This window comes from Lepidochelys kempii, chromosome 7, assembly GCF_965140285.1.
Source record: "Lepidochelys kempii isolate rLepKem1 chromosome 7, rLepKem1.hap1, whole genome shotgun sequence".
Taxonomy (NCBI): domain Eukaryota; kingdom Metazoa; phylum Chordata; order Testudines; family Cheloniidae; genus Lepidochelys; species Lepidochelys kempii.
Window position 1 is genome coordinate 98,547,383 of NC_136386.1, and position 21,458 is coordinate 98,568,840.

General features: G+C 41.0%; 1 long non-coding RNA gene across 1 annotated transcript in view; it reads left to right on the forward strand.

Moving 5' to 3' along the window:
- Positions 1 to 671: 671 nt before the first annotated feature.
- The window catches only part of LOC140914935 (uncharacterized), a 91,686-nt gene continuing 70,899 nt past the window's right edge, over positions 672 to 21,458 (forward strand). The window contains exons 1-2 of the long non-coding RNA XR_012160038.2: positions 672 to 985; positions 9,880 to 10,015. This is a non-coding gene — a long non-coding RNA (uncharacterized LOC140914935). The remainder of the gene's footprint in view (positions 986 to 9,879; positions 10,016 to 21,458) is intronic.

The following is a 21,458-nucleotide window of genomic DNA, read 5'->3' on the forward strand; positions in this document are numbered from 1 at the left end:
AAAAACTCATAGTGCAGTATGTCCCCACTTTTGTTTACTGTCCTTTTTGGTATTTACCTCTCCCATTGCCGCTCCCATAGCAAGCACTCTCCACCAGCGCTCAAAAAAACAAAGTTGCTTATTTCCCTCTCCCAGAGATAATAGGCTAAATTCTGCCTAGACCAATGTCACTTACGCCAATATAACTCCAGTAGACTCAATGCAGTTGTACATATTGAGGGGACAAGAGAGTATGTTCCAATGTGTTGGTGTAAGGATACCATAAATTGGTCGAACTTGATCTTCAGAAAAACTAGTAATGGACTGTGATGAATGAATATGCTGCTGAATGCTTATAATGTTTGTGATGTTGCACCCCGTAATGCTTTATGGGAATATGCTTATGAATATATATATGACATAACTGGAATATGTTTTATGCTACATATGCCATGTAACATATCTCTGCAAAGGTTATGATCTACTGAATATATTTATCTTATTTGAATGTGTCATTTTTGTACTCGAAGTAATGAATATTGGCTGTATACTTGTTTAATTTTAAATAGCTTCAGTGAAGCACTTGGTCAGCTTCCTGAGAAAAGACTATTCTCAGTAAGTGCCCAATCAAGAAGCCCTTAAGCCAACAATTAACTTGGAGATGCCAATCCACATCTGAGCTTTCCCAGGAATGTGGCTTGGCTGGTAAGGAACTCAGTCATGCATGGATATGTGACTTGCCCATGTTACTCCAAAACTATTTTGTAGCTGGATTCTACACAGGGGGAGGGAAGGGTGTCCACCCACAAAAGAAAGTCTATTTAAACCCCTGGGAGACCCCTCCATTTTGTCTTCAGCTGGCTCAAGCGATAGCCTCTCCACCCCAAAGGATATCTGAAAGAAACTGGGACAAAGGACAGTTACTACAGGGGGTGTGAGTGATTGCTGGATCCAGACTAGAAGAAGACTAGTCTGTAAAAGGAAGCTTAGTGAAACACCTCTGAGGGTGAGGTTTTATCTGTATTCAGTTTTCTTACTGTATTAGGCATAGACTTGCATGTTCTATTTTATTTTGCTTGGTAATTTACTTTGTTCTGTCTGTTACTACTTGGAACCACTTAAATCCTACTTTCTGTATTTAATAAAATCACCTTTTACTTATTATTTAACCCAGAGTATGTATTAATACCTGGGGCGGGGGTGGGAGTTGAAACAGCTGTCCATATTTCTCTATCAGTGTTATAGAGGATGAACAATTTATGAGTTTACCCTGTATAAGCTTTATACAGGATAAAACAGATTTATTTGGAGATTGGACCCCACTGGGAGTTGGGCATCTGAGTGTCAGAGGCAGGAACGCTTCCTAAATTGCTTTCAGTTAACCCTGCAATTTGTGGGATGTGGTTCGGACCTGGGTCTGTGTTTGTAGCCAGCAATCGTGGCTGGCACAGCCAGTCAGGGTTCTGGAGTCCCAAGCTGGCAGGGAAAACAGGGGCATAAGTAGTCTTGGTACATCAGTTGGCAGCCCCAAGGGGGTTTCTGTGATCCAACCCATCACAGCGTTTAGCCTGTGGTGCGTGGGAAGGATTTACCTCAGCCTAGATGGTGACTGATCAGCATCATATAGAGCTGGGCATAGTCCCTTGGTGCAAGTGGCTGCCTTGAATGGTCCAATTTCTTCAGCCATGGGAGTTATGATCTTCCAAATACGCTGCAGGTTAAAGCACATTGGTTGAGAGATTGTTCAGTCTGTTTCCTATTGTACAGTAAATTCTATATTTTACAAACCTGTGTTTTGTCCTTGCAGTTTACAATTGAATTTTACAACCAATGTGTCTTGTGGCAATATGTATGTATGTATGCCTGACAATATAAGTTGTTCATTCTCCCTGGGCTACTTCTATCAGTAAGGAATCAGATATCTTTGCCTGGGTGTGATCAAGACCCAGAGATATTTATTTTTACTGCTTCTAGCAAACTGGGTCTTTATGGCTGTGCAGATATTGTTCTTTCAACAATTAGCTACTAAAGCATTGTTAGATAGATCTTGCATTGCGTAGCAATTGCTGGAACTTGCAGCTGGCTGTGCTGCAAGTGGACAAATCCATAAACCCTAACTCTGATGATCATTACCCTTCACCATAGGTTTGTCTGTGTCAGGACATGGGAAGCAGCTACATTAATTTAAATATAAAGAAAAGCAACATGAAACAGCAATACTTAGCACTTGTATCTTCAAAGTACTTTACAAGCATTAACTAATGCCTTTGTGAGCTAGGTGAGTATTACTGCCCCCAGTTAACATTTGAGGGAATAGAGGCACAAAGAGGTTAAATGAAGTGCCTAAGGACAAACAGTAAGTTGGTGGCAGAGCAGGGATTAGTTACTGATTCCCTTTCTTTGGGCTCCTTACTAATGAGTGTTCGATCTCTCTACTACTCTCTAGTTCACATTTTTAGTTAATTAAATAGACAGGCAATCACATTCTACTTTTATTTACACTAGCGTTAATCCAGCATAATTCCCCCAAACTGAGTGTACTGAATCAGACACCTATGCCTAAATATTAGCTATTAGAAGAAAAGGGCCTGATTTTCAGATCACCTACAGCTCCCACTGAAGTCAAAGCCATGGATTTAGGTGTCTGATTTTGTACTTATTTTCTTAAAAGAAAATGTTCACCATGTGCACTGATGATTGACTGTACAAAACCAATCTAGTTCTGAACATCTCACTCAGATTATTTGTCTACTAAGGATTTGTTTCTTGTATTTGGCTTACTTGTACTATATACACATTACTACACATAAAAGACTATGTTAAAAGAACATTATGCTTGCAATCTCAAGCGTTCATGCTACCAGCTCTGCCTATACTTATCTAGTGCACTATATGTCAGTCTTCCAAAGAGAACTGACCCTGGAGAAAACTGATAAACTTAGATCTAATCTTTTTACTAATCACAAAAACTGGTTAGCTGTTGTTCTCCAGTATTCTGTCTTTTTCTCCCAGTTTGCCAAACTCCCTGTTAAAATGATTTACTCAATTCTATATTCATCTTCCTGTCACTTTCCACCGTCCCCTGCCCCCGTAAAGAAATTCTAATAAATAACATACACAACATCCCACCCCCATTTCCTTTCCAGCCCTGGCCTCTTGTTTTCACACAGTAACCATCTGGAAGAGCTTATTTTCATTAATCTATTTTACTTGTTATTCACCTTCCTATTTTTTTTCCTAGTTACATTGATGTTTGCTTAAAAGTATGGCACATGCCCACCACCTGCATCCAATATATTTTGCTCCACAGGAGCCAATGCAGAACTCATTAAAATACAGAAGGTACTTGTTGAGTTCAGTGAACACTCACTGAATATTAATGAACATCTGGGTTCTCGCTATGGATGGGAAAACTTGTTTGCCTGAATTTGAACCCACTCTAGCATTGTGGATTTGAAAGTTGTGCAGGTTCTGAACTTCCGATCCATCTCAAATGTGAACATTTGTTAAGCCTCACTAACTTCAGTTTTATAACAGTTTTATGGGTGAATTCAGTGCTTGTGACAGTCCTAGAGCCTTAAATTCCTGTTTTATCTAAGGAATGGGTACAGATCTCCTTGCCCCAGGGAGGGTTTCTCCATGAATGGGTTGAGGCTCACTGGTGGGGCAGCCTGGCAAAACTTGCACTGCTGCCTGCCTGTGCTATGTTTCTGCTCTGTGCATGCATAAGTTAATGAGTTTTATGTCCAAGGCTGGCACTTTGCTAAATTTCACGAGCATTAAATTCATTCTAGGTGAAATTTGCCCTTCCTGAGTAAAGCAATGGCAGTCAGATTGTCTATGGAACTAAACATCAGTGTTCTAATTTATGTCACCCTCAACTCATAGGCAACATGACAGGGTTGCAGTTTGGCCCTGTCATGGAGCCTATGGTTGAGAATAGCAGTTGTTCTTCCTCTGTCTGCTATGTGGGAGTTTTAGACCACTGAATCTATATTTCCATTGCCCTCTTATAACCCCAGTCCACACCCTGAGCCCACATACTTCGAGCTAGCATGAAACCCCCTCTGGACCATGTAGTGATTCACAGCCACTCCCCGTGAAACTTTCTTGCATAGTATTGCAACAGGATTTAAGTGGCATATCGTGGACCTGTCTGAATTCTAAGATGCTGGGCAAATCATGGATTTTTCAGTTTGTTGGCAATTTTAGAAAGTTGAAGAAAAATAATTTTCAATGAGATAAAAAGCAAATTTTGAATTTTTTTTTCAAATTGAACCTCCCTCGCCCCCCTCAAATTCGCAAAACAAAATCTCAAACTCTTTGTGTTTAACAAAATGTTATGGTTCAATGACAAGGTTTTTTTTTAGATTGTATTTTCAAATGTAAAATTAAAGGAAATTTGTAAGCAAAAAAAAAATCTTTTTGACCAGAAAAATTAAAATATTGTTTTGAAAGTGTCAAAAGGAAACTGTTGATTTTTCTTTCAGAATACTTTTTGCTTTTCAAGTTTAACAATTCGGGAAAACTGACACAAATTTGCAAAATGCTTTGGTGTCACCAAATCTGTATCTTTCACTGAAAAATGTTTGGATTGAAAAATTTTGCCCAGCTTTGTGGAAGACCTGTGTAGGTTCAAACACCATTATTCTGGACAAGACTATTCTTCGTGCATCTCTGAAATATAACAGAGTTAATAGTAGGATCTCAGAGCTCTTACAGTACAACATGTTGATGACTTTGAAATCCATGTGTTGTACATAGTAATGTATTATATTGACATGTAGTTTGGGAATAACATGCTCCAAAGAAATGGAATATAGTTATTTATATAATTAACAATTACATATGTTTCAAAGCTTTCACTTTTCCCGAAGTGAGAACTTCTGGCCTGTAGCTTTTTCCAATTTCAGTACTATGTCCTGAATCATTTAGTGCAAAGGTAGTCCATGGATGTCGCTGGTGTTCAACACATTTGTATTTCAGATGGCAGTATTCAGACATGGATAGAAATTAGTATTTAACTTTTCCTTCTCTTTAAACTGATTATCAAAGAATGCATTTGTCTGATTTTTAATAAAAGAATAAGCAGTGTTTTCAATTTGTTAAATATTCAATGATCAAGGCTAGATTTCTATTTAAAAAGCCCTACTCCAGTTATAGTAACTGCCTGCCAGGAAGCATGTTTTAATATTTGTTCATCACACTGTAAAAGGCAATCAGAAGAACAAGCCAATCGAGAAAAATGTGTTTCCCTAAATTATTCTTCTAATTACTAATTTACAAAGATTTTGCTTATTAAAGAATGAAATTTAAAAAAAAATGTTTTCAGCTATTTAGAACAAAACAAACAAGGAATGTATCTCCATGTATTGGGGATGAACTGTTAATTTGATAAAAGCTCTAATGGAGATATTTTCAAAACAGCCCACCCTCCACTCCAATTTACCATGCAAGTGCTTGATCCTTTTACTTTTGGATCCAATGAGATCAGCTTAGGCCCTTACTGTCTTCTATTGTGCCTGTTTTCCATAAGGACCTATGTTTTTATTGACAGAAGGAATTAAGAGCTAATTAGAGATGACATCAAGAGAGTGTAGAGGGGTTGGGCAAACCAAAAGAGCAAGATGGAGGAAAAGATATTAAATAAAGTAGTGGAGAAAGTAAAACAAACATGGGCAGACTATGTGAAGCTGGGAAAGCAATACTCTTAGTTATGCTCCATAGAAGGCACTTCAGGCTTTTTTTTACTTATTTATGTTTTTGGTAACGCCTGAGGGGCAGCCAAGAGTGAGGCCATTATGCTAGCATGGTACAAACACAGAGTAGTTGTCATAAATATAAAGGGAAGGGTAAACCCCTTTAAAATCCCTCCTGGCCAGAGGAAAAATCCTCTCACCTGTAAAGGGTTAAGAAGCTAAAGGTAACCTCGCTGGCACCTGACCAAAATGACCAATGAGGAGACAAGATACTTTCAAAAGCTGGGAGGAGGGAGAAAAACAAAGGGTCTGTGTCTGTCTGTATGCTTTTTTTTTTTTTGCTGGGGACAGAACAGGAACGGAGTCTTAGAACTTTTAGTAAGTAATCTAGCTAGGTATGTGTTAGATTATGATTTCTTTAAATGGCTGAGAAAAGAGCTGTGCTGAATAGAATGACTATTCCTATTCCTGTGTGTTTTTTTTGTAATTTAAGGTTTTGCCTAGAGGGATTCTCTATGTTTTGAATCTAATTACCCTGTAAGGTATCTACCATCCTGATTTTACAGGGGTGATTCCTTTACTTCTATTAAAAGTCTTCTTGTAGAAAACTGAATGCTTTTTCATTGTTCTAAGATCCAAGGGTTTGGGTCTGTGGTCACCTATGCAAATTGGTGAGGATTTTTACTAAACCTTCCCCAGGAAGTGGGGTGCAAGGGTTGGGAGGATTTTGGGGGGGGAAGACGTGTCCAAACTACATTTCCCAGTAAACCCAGATAAAGTTTGGTGGTGGCAATGGAAATCCAAGGGCAAAGGGTAAAATTAATTTGTACCTTGGGGAAGTTTTAACATAAGCTGGTAAAAGTAAGCCTAGGAGGTTTTCATGCAGGTCCCCACATCTGTACCCTAGAATTCAGAGTGGGGAAGGAACCTTGACAGTAGTAGATTGTCCCTGCCCTGAAGAGCTTACAATCGAAATAGGCAAAACATAAACAGTAAGTAATGGTGTAGAACACTCAGGCAGAGTGAACAATGATGGCGGTGAAAAGCATGTTCGTTCCACGATTATTTTTGGGGGCAGTAGGGGTGAGTATAGTTAGGAGGGAATAAGCTAAATGGGGGAAAAAAAGGAAGAAAACATGAGGCGATCAATACCTCCTGATATTTGAAAGTAAGGATAAATTGGTGTCCATGGATTTAAGTAGTCCTCATATTCATCTTGGGTTAAACATAAAAATATTTCTTTGATTCCTTGACCTTTACATTCCAGATGTTAAGCCATTTGTACTAGGAGAGGGAACTGAGTTCTTAGTTACCATAATTAAATAGCTGGTGCATAGTCTATAATAAACTAATCTATAAATAATAGCAAATCAATAGCATCTTTGGCCACCTTCCCATTAGATATATCTCTGGTGAAAGGGATGGCAATAAGCTCATTATTTTTGTGATTGTGGGCACAGTCCTGTAAAATATTGATGCCTTCAGCTCTGATTCATCCAAACTCTCAAGTCCTTTCTCCTGGCAGGACTCCCATTGCCTGCAATGGGAAATGAGGGCACTCTGTACCTTGCAGGACTGGAACAATAATTTCCAGCCTTATTCCCAAAACTCTTACTGAAAAGATTCCCCACCCCCCAACGTGAAAGGGGCTATGTTTCCATCATATGGTGTATTACTAGGGTCACTTTCATAAGGGCTATCATTTTGCATTTCTTTCATATTCTGAAAGCTGTTAATTTATTTTTAATTAGATGTGTTTCCATAAAAATCTTTTCTATGTAAATATGGTTGTAGCACACACTGTGCCCTATGAGTCTAACAGGAATAAATATTGTACTGGGAGAACATTCTGCATACTTTTAGTATCTGAACACATAAAACATCAATCTCCTCCCATTTATGTAAATGTACAGTTTTTACATTGGCTTTATCACTTATGGTTCTCATGAAGCATTATCAACAATCTGGCAAATCCTTTGGTGGCACTTTCATTAGAAATGGAAGGAATATGTTTGAGTAGGTTTTTCAGACATGCAACACAGTAAGTTCTTATGCCCAATATATGTCATACATGGGTTGCCACTTCAGGGGAAATCATTTCAGAACTGGTGTCTGTTTTTGCCATCACTGAGACATGAGAGGAAAAAGTGATCTCATGGTTAAGGTCCTTGATTGGTTCTCAGGAAAGTTGGGTTAAGTCTCTAGCTCTGCCACAGACTTTCTGTGTAAACTTAGGCCTAGTTACTTAATATCTCTGAGCCTCAGTTCTCCATCTGTAAAACTGAGCTGATATAATTAGACAAGACAAATAAAGAGAGGGAAAAAGGAAGTAAGACATTCAGGGTAGGGACTGTCTTTTGCCAAGGGCTTGTCTACATGAGGAAATTTACCAACATAACTATACTGGTATAATTCTACTGCTACAGCAACATAGGCTAAACTGGAAAAAGGCTCTCGTATTCTGGAATAAGTACGTCCATGTGGGACGTTATATCAGTATAACTGTAATGGTAGAATTATACTGGTAATTTCCCCCATGTAGACAAGAGGTTTGTACAGTGCCCAGCACAATGGGGCTTTGATATCAGTTGGAGCCTTTAAGTGCTACTTGTAACAATAATAGCTTACATTTTTAGCGCACTTCAGAGATTAAAATGAAGATATCAGCCGTTACAGAATATTCCCAGGAGTGGAGAAGTACGACATATGTTTGTTTAAAAAGTGGGAAGCTCCAACTCTGAGTGTTTTTACCTATGATTGGTTTTTCCCCAGCAGTCCTGTGACCTTACCCCCCCCTCCTGCCCACTTCCTTATGCTATGAACTTTTGGTTCCATGTAAATATGTAGTTTCTTTTCTATAGATTTTTGGTTTTGCTTAATTGTCTTTAAAACACAGAACAAAATACACAAGTGCAGATAGAACTGGATAGACAACTATCATTCAGCTAATCAGAATTTCACCTGCTCACGTGGCGTACAACTTAGACTTGTCATCAAAGCATTTGGTTGAGGAGTGCATATTATAATGCTGGCTGTGACAAGAAGAGTTTCCTGCATAGCAACCAAAAGCATTGCCAACGAGCCACGGGTGTCCAGCACCTGAGGAAGAGACAATGTGATAATTGTAGACACCACTCTCAGATTCCACTCTTTTGAAGTTCTACTTTTGCATCTATTATTCTATCTGTAACCCCCTTTGGAGTTTGTCAGCTCCTGAAACACTGGACTGAGTCTTGACAGGACCTTGCCTATGGAGTGCAATAGTGGCTCCATAGTTTTGTAGACCATTTACCAGCCTGCTTAGAGTCTGTAGCAGGAACAGAATAGATGGTAAACCCCTGTAAAAGCCAGTAGTGGGGGTGGGAGGAGGTATTGTTTCATATTCTCTGTGTATATATAAAGCCTGCTGCAGTTTCCACGATATGCATCTGAGGAAGTGAGCTGTAGCTCACGAAAGCTCATGCTCAAATAAATTGGTTAGTCTCTAAGGTGCCACGAGTCCTCCTTTTCTTTTTGCGAATACAGACTAACACGGCTGTTACTCTGAAAGTAGTGGGGCTTGTGATGGGGTGATTTGTACAGACAGTTTGCTGGGCCAATGAGGAGCCAGGACTGCTCAATCCTTTGGTGTGAGGGGATAGCCTGACTCACAGACAAAGGGACTCAGTTTAGTTTAAGTTTTTGGAACTTTTATTTTGAAGTCAGGAGTTGTGAGAAATGCCGTCAGGGATCAACCCCCTGTTGGCTATAGACCCAGCTGAGACCTCCCCAGAACTCTGGACCAGGGAGCCAGGCAACCTGCCCCACTCAGGTGAAAATACTGTGAGAGGGCCTCTTTTGTTGTCTTCAAGCTGGCTAATGTTTGCAGTGCTCTACACTCCTCTTCAGACTCATTCTACACATTTCCTCTGCTTGGGAAGGTGCCAGGGAGAGAGCTGGCATTTATGATACAGTTGTGAATGGTGGAAAGTGGGGAATTTATTGTATTATGAATATATTAGTTGACCATAACCCTTTACTTACCTGGATCCACTGTTCCCTGCCTCCCATAAAGTCCCCATTTGTTATACTGTTGTTTTGAGGTGTGGCACATTATTTGTTGGGCTTTGTATTATTGTATTTTTTGTGTACAGGGTCCTATTCCTTGTTAAGGGTAGCATTATTAGCCATTTCTCAAGTGACAGAAACCTTTGTGTCCCAGGCACAGAGAGGAATCCCCTTGAGTGGAGGCACAAGGCATCTCAATAAAGAACCCAGGACCCAGCTCATGGAAGGAAAGGGGAGAAGCCACTCTGATTAGCAAGCACCAGAGAGGGACAACATAACTATCTACTATAGTAAGTATATTGCTTAGATACTTATTACAGTGGCAGATATTGATAAATATATTAATCTATTCTCTATAGCTATATATTCTTTATTTTACATAGCATCTTTCATCCAAGCTTCTCAAGGTGTGTCAAGGTTCCTTCCCCACTCTGAACTCTAGGGTACAGATGTGGGGACCTGCATGAAAGACCCCTAAGCTTATTCTTACCAGCTTAGGTTAAAAGCTGCCACCACCAAAGTGTTACACAAAGAACAGGGAAAATGCCCACTTGGAAACGTCTGCCCCCCTCCCCCCAAATATCCCCCCAAGCACTACTCCCCCTTTCCTGGGGAAGGCTTGATAAAACTCCTCACCAGTTTGCATCGGTGAACACAGACCCAAACCCTTGGATCTTAAGAACAATGAAAAAGCAATCAGGTTCTTAAAAGAAGAATTTTAATTAAAGAAAAAGTAAAAGAATCACCTCTGTAAAATCAGGATGGAAAATACCTTACAGGGTAATCAGATTTAAAACCTAAAGAATCCCTCTAGGCTAAACCTTAAGTTACAAAAAGATACAAAAACAGGAATACACATTCCATTCAGCACAACTTATTTTATCAGCCATTTAAACAAAACAGAATCTAACGCATATCTAACTAGATTGCTTACTAACTCTTTACAGGAGTTCTGACCTGCATTCCTGCTCTGGTCCTGGCAAAAGCATCATACACACAGACAGAACCCTTTGTTTCCCACCCCTCTTCCAGCTTTGAAAGTATCTTGTCTCCTCATTGGTCATTTTGGTCAGGTGTCAGCAAGTTTATTTTAGCTTCTTAATCCTTTACAGGTGAAAGGGTTTTTCCTCTGGCCAGGAGGGATTTAAAGGTGGTGAGCCTTCTCTTTATATTTATGACAAGGTGTCTTAAGCCTGAGACTACTTCTTATTTAGGTATTAATATACCTATTTAGCAAATTGGTAAATGGAGGCAGAGAGATGCTAAAGGACCAGCTATCAGACAGCATTCCTTCTCTTAATGGGCAACTACAATATATCAATAGGAGTTAGGCACGTAACCTGCTTAGGTGCTTTGAATATCTTGTGAGGCCCTATCTGCATCTTAGGCACCTACATACCTAAATCTGTTAGTCTTTAAGGTGCCTCCGTACTCCTCGTTGTTTTTATGAGATCTCTGGAGTTCACAAAATTCCTCGTATTGGGAAACTAAAAAATAGTAAGGCATTCACAGAAATAAAGCAAGATCTGAGCTCTCTTTTGGCCTAAGGAGCTCAAGACAGATATGGAAGACGACTCCCTTTATGGAGAAGATAGCAAAGACATGTCCTTTAAATGAGATATATGGGTGTTGTGAGTCAGTAGCCACTAAATGAGAAAACAATCAATTATTCTATCCTTTGTAAGAAAGTTTTAAATAGTTGACTAAGGTTGGTCTAGTTTGGGGTGAAATCCTGGGCTTATTGAAGTCATGGGTAAAATTCCCTTTGACTTCAATGAGGCCAGAATTTTACCTCATGTCTAATATATGCCAATGATGCTTGAAAGCAGTAAGCAATTTCAGTACTACCCTGAAGGAGACTGTTTTGAATGAGATCTAGTGCAAAAAGATGAAGTGTGACTGGTAGATATAGAATGATTTGAAGCTATGTGGATGGCATGTGAAGCTAAAGAGATGGAGGGTAATGAGATGAAGGTGAAGTTTTCTTTATAAGTTCTGACTGATTTCTCTGACCCCTCAGTTAAGGTGGCCATTTAAAGTGTCAGGTTTATATTCCTAGAATATAAAATGTCACTATATCATTACTCATTTGAGCAACAGACTGGCAATCTGTGCAACTTGACAGCATGTACATTTGCCTGGAGCAGCCTTAACTTAGGCAAAGCCATTTTTGTCCATTTTCCTACATTTGTTACTAAATATAGGTTCCCACATCTAGTGCACTGAAGCAGTCACATCCCTTTTTCTGCTGATGCTGCTTTTTTTCACAGCACATATCCCTTGGGTACCTAATGGAGAAGTACCTACTTCTGTGTAGGGGGATGAAAAGTTTTAATGAATTTCAATGGCATATGTTTTATTTGTAAAAGTGCCTTGCACAGTTTCCTGATTACTGTACCCATACATCATATGCAAATAATATATTCAGTTCTAATGAATTTGACACTTAATTTCTAATGTCATTCTGGAAAGCTAAATGAAGCTCTCATCTGGTTTATTATCTTTTACTTTTACATCAGTGCAGATCTAGCCTGGAATAGAATCGGTTTTGTTTTTCTTTTATTCTTTATTCTTACAGCAATGTTTTCATCAGATGCCAAGTAATCAAATATAGACAATTCCATTACCAGAGTTTATCACCACAACTTTTAATTCAAGGTCAAAAAGCATCATGGAATCTTTGCTAAGGCTTTCTATTGATTTTCAGGAATGTTAATTTTGAGAAGAAATGGTTCATATCCTTTGTATGTTCATATTGCATACTTTGGATTTTAAAACAATGATTTCAGGGAGCTTTATCTCAAAGTATTTTATAAAGCAATGTTTAGTATTCATGTTGGAAGGACTGGATACAGGCAAACACTTATGCTCAGTATGCACTAAGCAGAATCCACTTCACACATTTCAGTGTGAAATGTAGCATCAGCAGGCCATGCTACTTTAGGTGTATTGTAAAGAACACAAAGGGGAGTATTAACCAGATTTCTGGGCTCCCTGCAGCTCCAGTTTAGGAAAGCAGTTAAGTCTGTGCTTAAGAGTGCTAAATTTGACAGTCTCAGGGCAGCTCTACACTACAGCCTAAATCAATATAACTTACATCGCTCAGAGCAATGCAAGTTTTGTGCTGTCCACACTGGCATTATATTGGCAGGAGAGTGCTCTCATGTTGGCACAGAGTGTCTTCACCATTATTTCTGACTGTGATTACAAAACGTTGGTTCTGTTCCCTTACTGGATGAGTGTAACTGACATAATGAGGTGAAGGATGCGGTAGAAGTAGAGAATTATATCCTGCTATGGAATGGTTCAGATAATCAGTACCAAAGTCAATTGTGTGGCTGTTTAGAAAGACTCCTATAGAATCCTCTTGAATGAATTCCGGTTAAATAATACTTTTCCAAAAGCAGTCTAGTAGTGGTGTGTCAGGCAAATTCTGATTCAAGTGGCCTAGAAAGGAAAAGGTTTAAAGTATCCTAAATATTTACTAATTCTGCCATCCTAACTTGTCCTAACTCTGCATCATGCTCCTGCTGTGTTACTGAAACTCAAAAGCCCTAATTTTTGTAAACCCATTTTAAAAACTATTTGAGAAGTTCTGATGATTACCGTCCTCAAAGAATACTACTTACCGCAAATGTAGCAGTCTCTATAGATGTCAGTTTTGGCCTCAACACTTGGTGGAAGGTCAAATCTCATCACAGGATGATAAGCTTCTGATCTAAAGAGTGAATGCACCAGCTACTGAGCTGGCAATGGGTTATTTTTATCATCCAGTACCTAAATCTATATTTACTTTCAACACTGAGCTGTGTGTCCTGATGCCTGCATTTGCATGCTATAACATTCCTGTTCACTTCTGAGAGTTGTTCTGCTTCATTTTAGAAGAATTTCTCAATAGATCAGGGCAATTATTTTTATAGAATATTTTACTGTGTACATAACCCACAACATGGGCTAAAGATTATTGCACACAGTAGCACTGGAACATTTTTCTTAATGAATGAAACATTTAGCTGGGCTTCCTTTACCCAACAAACTGCTATGCATACAACAATTAGTTTATGCAAATTAATAGAATGTAAAATTAACCTAGGTAAAATATGGGAATTAAACAGTAATTATACTTCTCGTTTCTAGTCAAATAATAGAGCAAAGTCTTTTTTTAATCCAAAATATAGAAATATTTCTTTTGTTTTCTTATCATATATAATCGTTAAAACCACTGGCCTTCAGGAATGTCCAGCTTTCCTGGTAATCAATTACCTGGATCAAATATCTAAAATATTTGGAGTACTTTTCCTTAAAGTTAGACTCAGCTTCAGTGTGTTTCTTCCGACATTGTAGCTAAAGATTGAGCTCAATGGAAGAGGCTGTAGCTAATACTCTTTTTCTGATGGCTAAGCACACATCTTGCTTTAGCTCATGTATAATTAACCATAAGGTTTTGAGAAAATAGCCTGTATGATGCAATACATTTTGGACTGATAAAGGGCAGGGTCCACCCCTGTGATACATGGTCAAGGAAAGCTTTGTGTATCTTGTAAAATACCAACTCCTATTTTGTTCTGAGCACGCATTGGTCAGAGGGCAGGGAGAAAAATTCCTCAACCTCCAAACCCTAGAATTTTGAATGACAGATGCTGGTGCTTCCCCAGTCAATTCTTTCCTTGGAAAGGTATTATCAAGGGTGAATAATAGAGGAATTTGCACATATCTCGAAAGAGGTCAGATACTATCTTCATATAAAATATAAATGAATCTTTAATGTACTTGATGCAGACATGGGCTTAGACTAGTTATGAAATGTGCTGTCAGTTATATCTCCTGATATTACTCATCTACTAAATACCACTGGAAAGAAAAGTAAATGAGTAAATTTCAGGGAAAAAAACAATGTACGAAAAGTGAATCAGTGATGCAGTAATGAGGCCCATGGGTTTTAGGCTAAAAATTAATGAGGGAAGTACATCAAATTCCAAAGATAAATGTAATGTCAAAGCATATTTTCTTTTGCACATTGTTTAATGCAGAAACTTAATTAGATGCGTGAGCTGTCTTGTTAAAAACAACTCAAATAACTAAATAAAAGGTTTAGATTAACTCGGTTTTCAGAAGAAGTAATGTTTCACCAGTGGGTTGGTTTATCTGTTCCTCTTACTTAAGCTGAAATTTCATATGGTTCAGAATCACAATATTCACTACCACCAAGGAATCCACTCCCACCCCCACCTACCAGTACACAGTATTTGTGGATATAGAGAGCTTTAGTTGAAACTCTCGCAAAGTAAAACAGTGAGTACAAAGCCATAAAAGGGATTAAAGGCAGAGCTGGGCATAAGATAAGACACTTACTCCACAGTCCACCAGCTTTTTTGCTCTTAGATGAGTGACCTCGCATTTGGCTGTGTAAAGTGCATGCTGTTCAAATGAGTCCAGCTTAAGAAGCAATCCGGATCGCTTTGTATAACTGTCTTGCCATCTTTATTGACAAGATTGTAAGCTCACTGGAGCAATAGGGATATGTTTTCCCCAAGCACTGTGTACACATGATCCAAAGATGGTCACTGGTCTAAAATTTGCCATATAAAGTTTGCGTTCAAAAAATTAGTCAGTGCTAAGTATTCTGTGCTGATCTCCTCTTCTGGATAAAACCAATCAACTTCACTTAGCTTTATTAACATATGTGGAACTTAGGGCTTGTCTTCACGTAGAGCACTACAGGGGTGCAGCTGCGCTGGTGTAGCACTTTAGTGAAGACGCCCCAACGCTGATGGCAGAGCTTTTCCCATCGGCGTAGTTAATCCACCTCCCCAAAAGGCGATAGCTGTGTTGATGGGAGAAGCTCTCCTGTCGACATAGCACTGTCTACACATGGGGTTAGGTTGGTATAACTACGTTGCTCAGGTGTGTGGACTTTTCACAGCCCATACTTATGCTGATATAGTACAGACCTGACCTCAGACAAATGCCAGTATGAGCATGGACACTCCAAAGAACATGCCTACAATACCTCTTTAATGTCCTAGTACAAGGGTGTTCTTTTAACAGGTGAGTGATTTGCTTGTTCTTGATGCCAGTCACTGGGAGCCATTCACACTAAATATATTATCTCTACTTCTATCTAGGTCATATTTAAAATAATGGTCCAGTTTCATACCAAAGTGAATTTAACCTAATGTTTATATTCAATGTATTTTTTTTGTAAACTATTTTATCTTTAAGAATCGTGTATGGATTTCATTTTCATTAAATATGTTGCTAATATAATCAATACATGGAAAAGGAGAACTTTTTTTTTTATATGTAGATATTGTCTGAAGCTACTGATATGTTAATACACAGTCTCCTTACGTTCAAAATTAGGTACTTAGGAACTAAGAATCAGATATGATGTAACAACATTTTGAAAAAAATCAAAGAAAGCTTCCGGTATATTATAAGTAGAGCCCTGCAAATCCGCAGATATTCACTTTATATCCGCGGATCACTTTTACGGATTGCAGATCAGATGCAGATACAATCCGTCCAGGGGTCTAATTATAAGAAGAGAGTGGCTGTCATAAATATAAAGGGAAGGGTAAACCCCTTTGAAATCCCTCCTGGCCAGGGGAAAGCTCCTCTCACCTGTAAAGGGTTAAGAAGCTAAAGGTAACCTCGCTGGCACCTGACCAAAATGACCAATGAGGAGACGAGATACTTTCAAAAGCTGGGAGGAGGGGGAGAAACAAAGGGTCTGTGTCTGTCTGTAGTCGTCTTGGCTGGGGACAGAACAGGAATGGAGTCTTAGAACTTTTAGTAAGTAATCTAGCTAGGTATGTGTTAGATTATGATTTCTTTAAATGGCTGAGAAAAGAATTGTGCTGAATAGAATAACTATTTCTGTCTGTGTATCTTTTTTGTAACTTAAGGTTTTGCCTAGAGGGGTTCTCTATGTTTTTGAATCTAATTACCCTGTAAGATATCTACCATCCTGATTTTACAGGGGGGATTTCTTTATTTCTATTTACTTCTGTTTTTTTATTAAAAGTCTCTTGTAAAACACTGAATGCTTTTTCATTGTTCTCAGATCCAAGGGTTTGGGTCTGTGGTCACCTATGCAAATTGGTGAGGCTTTTTATCCAACATTTCCCAGGAAAGGGGGGGTGCAAGTGTTGGGAGGATTGTTCATTGTTCTTAAGATCCAAGGGTCTGGGTCTGTAGTCACCTAGGCAAATTGGTGAGGCTTTTTACCAAACCTTGTCCAGGAAGTGGGGTGCAAGGTTTTGGGAAGTATTTTGGGGGGAAGGACGCGTCCAAACAGCTCTTCCCCAGTAACCAGTATTAGTTTGGTGGTGGTAGCGGACAGTCCAAGGATAACGGGGGTAATATTTTGTACCTTGGGGAAGTTTTGACCTAAGCTGGTAAAGATAAGCTTAGGAGGTTTTTCATGCAGGTCCCCACATCTGTACCCTAGAGTTCAGAGTGGGGGAGGAACCGTGACATGGTGGCACAGTGGTGGGATTAACCTGAAATCATTTTGAGATCCAGTTGAGATTTTTTGAACTAGAAATACAGATTTTAAAAAGGAATTTTTAGGAAGTCCAGAAAGCAGCTTTGAAACTGAAAGCAGCTTGGTTTCTCTCTGCTTTGTGGCCAAGCAGAGACAAAAGGGGATTATCTTGTGAATTGCAGGTTTTCTTTGCCTGGAGGCAGGGTACTTAACTCCTGCAGGGAAATTCACAGTCTTCCAACCCAGAGGTTTTTTTTTTTTTCTTTTCTTCCTAAAAGTAAATAGGGGGTGTGTGCTCTACCCATTTGCCTGGAGACAAAAGTGGCAGGTTTTTTTTTAGGATTTTGATTTTTTTTTGTTTTACAAGGAGCACAGGTTTGAAAAGAAATTTTTTTTTTCTTTGGGCTGGGTAAGCAGGTTTCCAAGTAGTTGGAGGTTTTTTGCTTTAATTTGGGCCCAGAGCAGAGACAAGGGAATTGTCTTTTTCTGTAGGCTGACAATCACTATCAGAGAATAGGTATTCTATTCCAGCACAGCAAAATTTTACAGCCAAGTTTTGTTTGTTTATTTCTAAACCTCGGGTGTAAAGTTAGTTAAAAACAGAGAGGTTAGAATGGCCAAATCCTCGGCTCGACTACAGCTGGAATTAGCCAAATTTCAGGCTGAGGAAAAACAAAGGGAACATGAAAGACAGATAGAACTCATGCGGCTGGAGAAGGAGGTACAGGAGGCTGCCCACAAGAGGGAAATGGAGGCAAGGAAGCATGTGGAGAGGATAAAGGCCCAGCAGAATATACCAACAAACCCTAGCAATCCTTCTCCAGGTACCACTTCCCATCCCAGAAAGTTCCCCACCTACAAGGCAGGTGATGATACTGAGGCCTTCTTAGAAAACTTCGAAAGGGCCTGCCTTGGGTACAACATCTCTACTGACCAATACATGGTAGAGCTGAGGCCGCAGCTCAGTGGACCCTTAGCTGAGGTGGCAGCTGAAATGCCTAAAGAACATATGAACAAGTATGAACTGTTCAAATCCAAGGCGAGAGTCAGAATGGGGATAACACCCGAGCAGTCTCGTCGGAGGTTCCGAGCCCTAAGGTGGAAACCAGACATGTCATTTACCCGACATGCCTACCACACTGTGAAACATTGGGATGCCTGGATATCAGGAGCAAGTGTTGAATCTCCAGTAAATTTGCCCTTCCTAATGCAAATGGAACAATTCTTAGAGGGTGTTCCTGAGGAAATAGAAAGATACATCCTAGATGGGAAACCCAAAACTGTAATCGAGGCAGGAGAGATTGGAGCCAGATGGGTGGAGGTGGCAGAGAAGAAGAAAACTGGTCGCAGTTGGAGCGGAGACCAGAAGGGACCACCCCAGACCACACCCTATTACCGGGGGCCGCCCAAAGCCCCACCTACCTCCCAAAGAACCCTCCAGACCCCTTATCGTCCCACCACCCCGTTCTCCAGCAACCCACCTCGCCCCGGTGACCCGTCAGCTGGACGATGTTTTAAATGTAACAAGCTGGGGCATGTAAAGGCCAACTGCCCCAAGAACCCCAACAGATTACAGTTCATTGCACCGGAATCACACCAGAGGTCCACAGGCCCAGATACCTCCCAGATACCCTTGGAGCGGAGGGAAACTGTGAGTGTGGGCGGGAAGAAGGTCACCGCGTGGAGGGACACCGGAGCACAAGTGTCAGCTATCCATGCTTCCTTAGTGGACCCCAATTTAATCAACCCAGAGATCCAAGTGACGATTCAACCCTTCAAGTCCAACTCTTTCAATTTGCCTACAGCCAAGTTGCCTGTCCAGTACAAGGGCTGGTCAGGAATGTGGACTTTTGCAGTCTATGATGATTATCCCATCCCCATGCTGTTGGGGGAAGACTTGGCCAATCACGTGAAGCAGGCCAAGAGGGTGGGAACGGTCACCCGCAGCCAGGCTAAACAAGCCGTGAGGCCTAGCTCTGTTCCGGAAACTTCTATCAGGGCCCGGTCAGAGGTGATGGACCCGGACCCCAGGCCAATGTCTGCAACAGCAGTAGTGGATCCAGTCCCAGAGACCCAGACGGAACCAGTCCCAGAACCGGAACCAGCCAAACAACCAACACCAGACCCCGTGCCAGCACTGAATCCAGTACTTGCAACCTCAACGCCAGAGGGCCCCACCGAACCTGAACTGGCAGCAGCCGATAACCCTACACAAGAGGCTCAGCCGGAGCCTGAATCCCAACATAGTGCACCAGCGGAGAGCGGTTCACAGTCAACAGAAACAGCTCCATCCCCTATATCGCTTCCAGAGGGACCAAGCCTATGTCCCCAATCCAATGAGGAACTGATGTCTCCAGCATCAAGGGAACAGTTCCAGACCGAACAGGAAGCAGATGAAAGCCTCCAGAGAGCGTGGACGGCGGCACGGAGCAACCCACCGCCTCTCAGCTCTTCTAATCGATCCAGGTTTGTTGTAGAAAGAGGACTTTTATACAAGGAAACTCTTTCTGGGGGACACCAGGAAGACTGGCATCCTCAGAGACAGTTGGTAGTTCCAACTAAATACCGGGCCAAGCTCTTGAGCTTAGCCCATGATCACCCTAGTGGCCATGCTGGGGTGAACAGGACCAAAGACCGTTTGGGGGGGTCATTCCACTGGGAGGGAATGGGCAAGGATGTTTCTACCTATGTCCAGTCTTGTGAGGTGTGCCAAAGAGTGGGAAAACCCCAAGACCAGGTCAAAGCTCCTCTCCAGCCACTCCCCATCATTGAAGTTCCATTTCAGCGAGTAGCTGTGGATATTCTGGGTCCTTTTCCGAAAAAGACACCCAGAGGAAAGCAGTACATACTGACTTTCATGGATTTTGCCACCCGATGGCCGGAAGCAGTAGCTCTAAGCAACACCAGGGCTAAAAGTGTGTGCCAGGCACTAGCAGACATTTTTGCCAGGGTAGGTTGGCCCTCCGACATCCTCACAGATGCAGGGACTAATTTCCTGGCAGGAACTATGAAAAACCTTTGGGAAGCTCATGGGGTAAATCACTTGGTTGCCACTCCTTACCATCATCAAACAAATGGCATGGTGGAGAAGTTTAATGGAACTTTGGGGGCCATGATACGTAAATTCGTAAATGAGCACTCCAATGATTGGGACCTAGTATTGCAGCAGTTGCTCTTTGCCTACAGAGCTGTACCACATCCCAGTTTAGGGTTTTCCCCATTTGAACTTGTATATGGCCGTGAGGTTAAGGGGCCATTGCAGTTGGTGAAGCAGCAATGGGAGGGATTTACACCTTCTCCAGGAACTAACATTCTGGACTTTGTAACCAACCTACAAAACACCCTCCGAACCTCTTTAGCCCTTGCTAGAGAAAACTTACAGGATGCTCAAAAAGAGCAAAAAGCCTGGTATGATAAACATGCCAGAGAGTGTTCCTTCAAAGTAGGAGACCAGGTCATGGTCTTAAAGGCGCTCCAGGCCCATAAAATGGAAGCATCGTGGGAAGGGCCATTCGTGGTCCAGGAGCGCCTGGGAGCTGTTAATTATCTCATAGCATTCCCCACCTCCAACCGAAAGCCTAAGGTGTATCATATTAATTCTCTAAAGCCCTTTTATTCCAGAGAATTAAAGGTTTGTCAGTTTACAGCCCAGGGAGGAGACGACGCTGAGTGGCCTGAAGGTGTCTATTACGAAGGGAAATGTGCTGGTGGTGTGGAAGAGGTGAACCTCTCCATGACCCTTGGGCGTATGCAGCGACAGCAGATCCAGGAGCTGTGCACTAGCTACGCGCCAACGTTCTCAGCCACCCCAGGACTGACTGAATGGGCATACCACTCCATTGACACAGGTAATGCTCACCCAATTAGGGTTCAACCTTACCAGGTGTCTCCTCAAGCTAAAACTGCTATTGAACGGGAGATCCAGGATATGTTACAGATGGGTGTAATCCGCCCCTCTGAAAGTGCATGGGCATCTCCAGTGGTTCTAGTTCCCAAACCAGATGGGGAAATACGTTTTTGCGTGGACTACCGTAAGCTAAATGCTGTAACTCGCCCAGACAACTATCCAATGCCACGCACTGATGAACTATTAGAGAAACTGGGACGGGCCCAGTTCATCTCTACCTTGGACTTAACCAAGGGGTACTGGCAGGTACCGCTAGATGAATCTGCCAAGGAAAGGTCAGCCTTCATCACACATCTCGGGCTGTATGAATTTAATGTACTCCCTTTCGGGCTGCGAA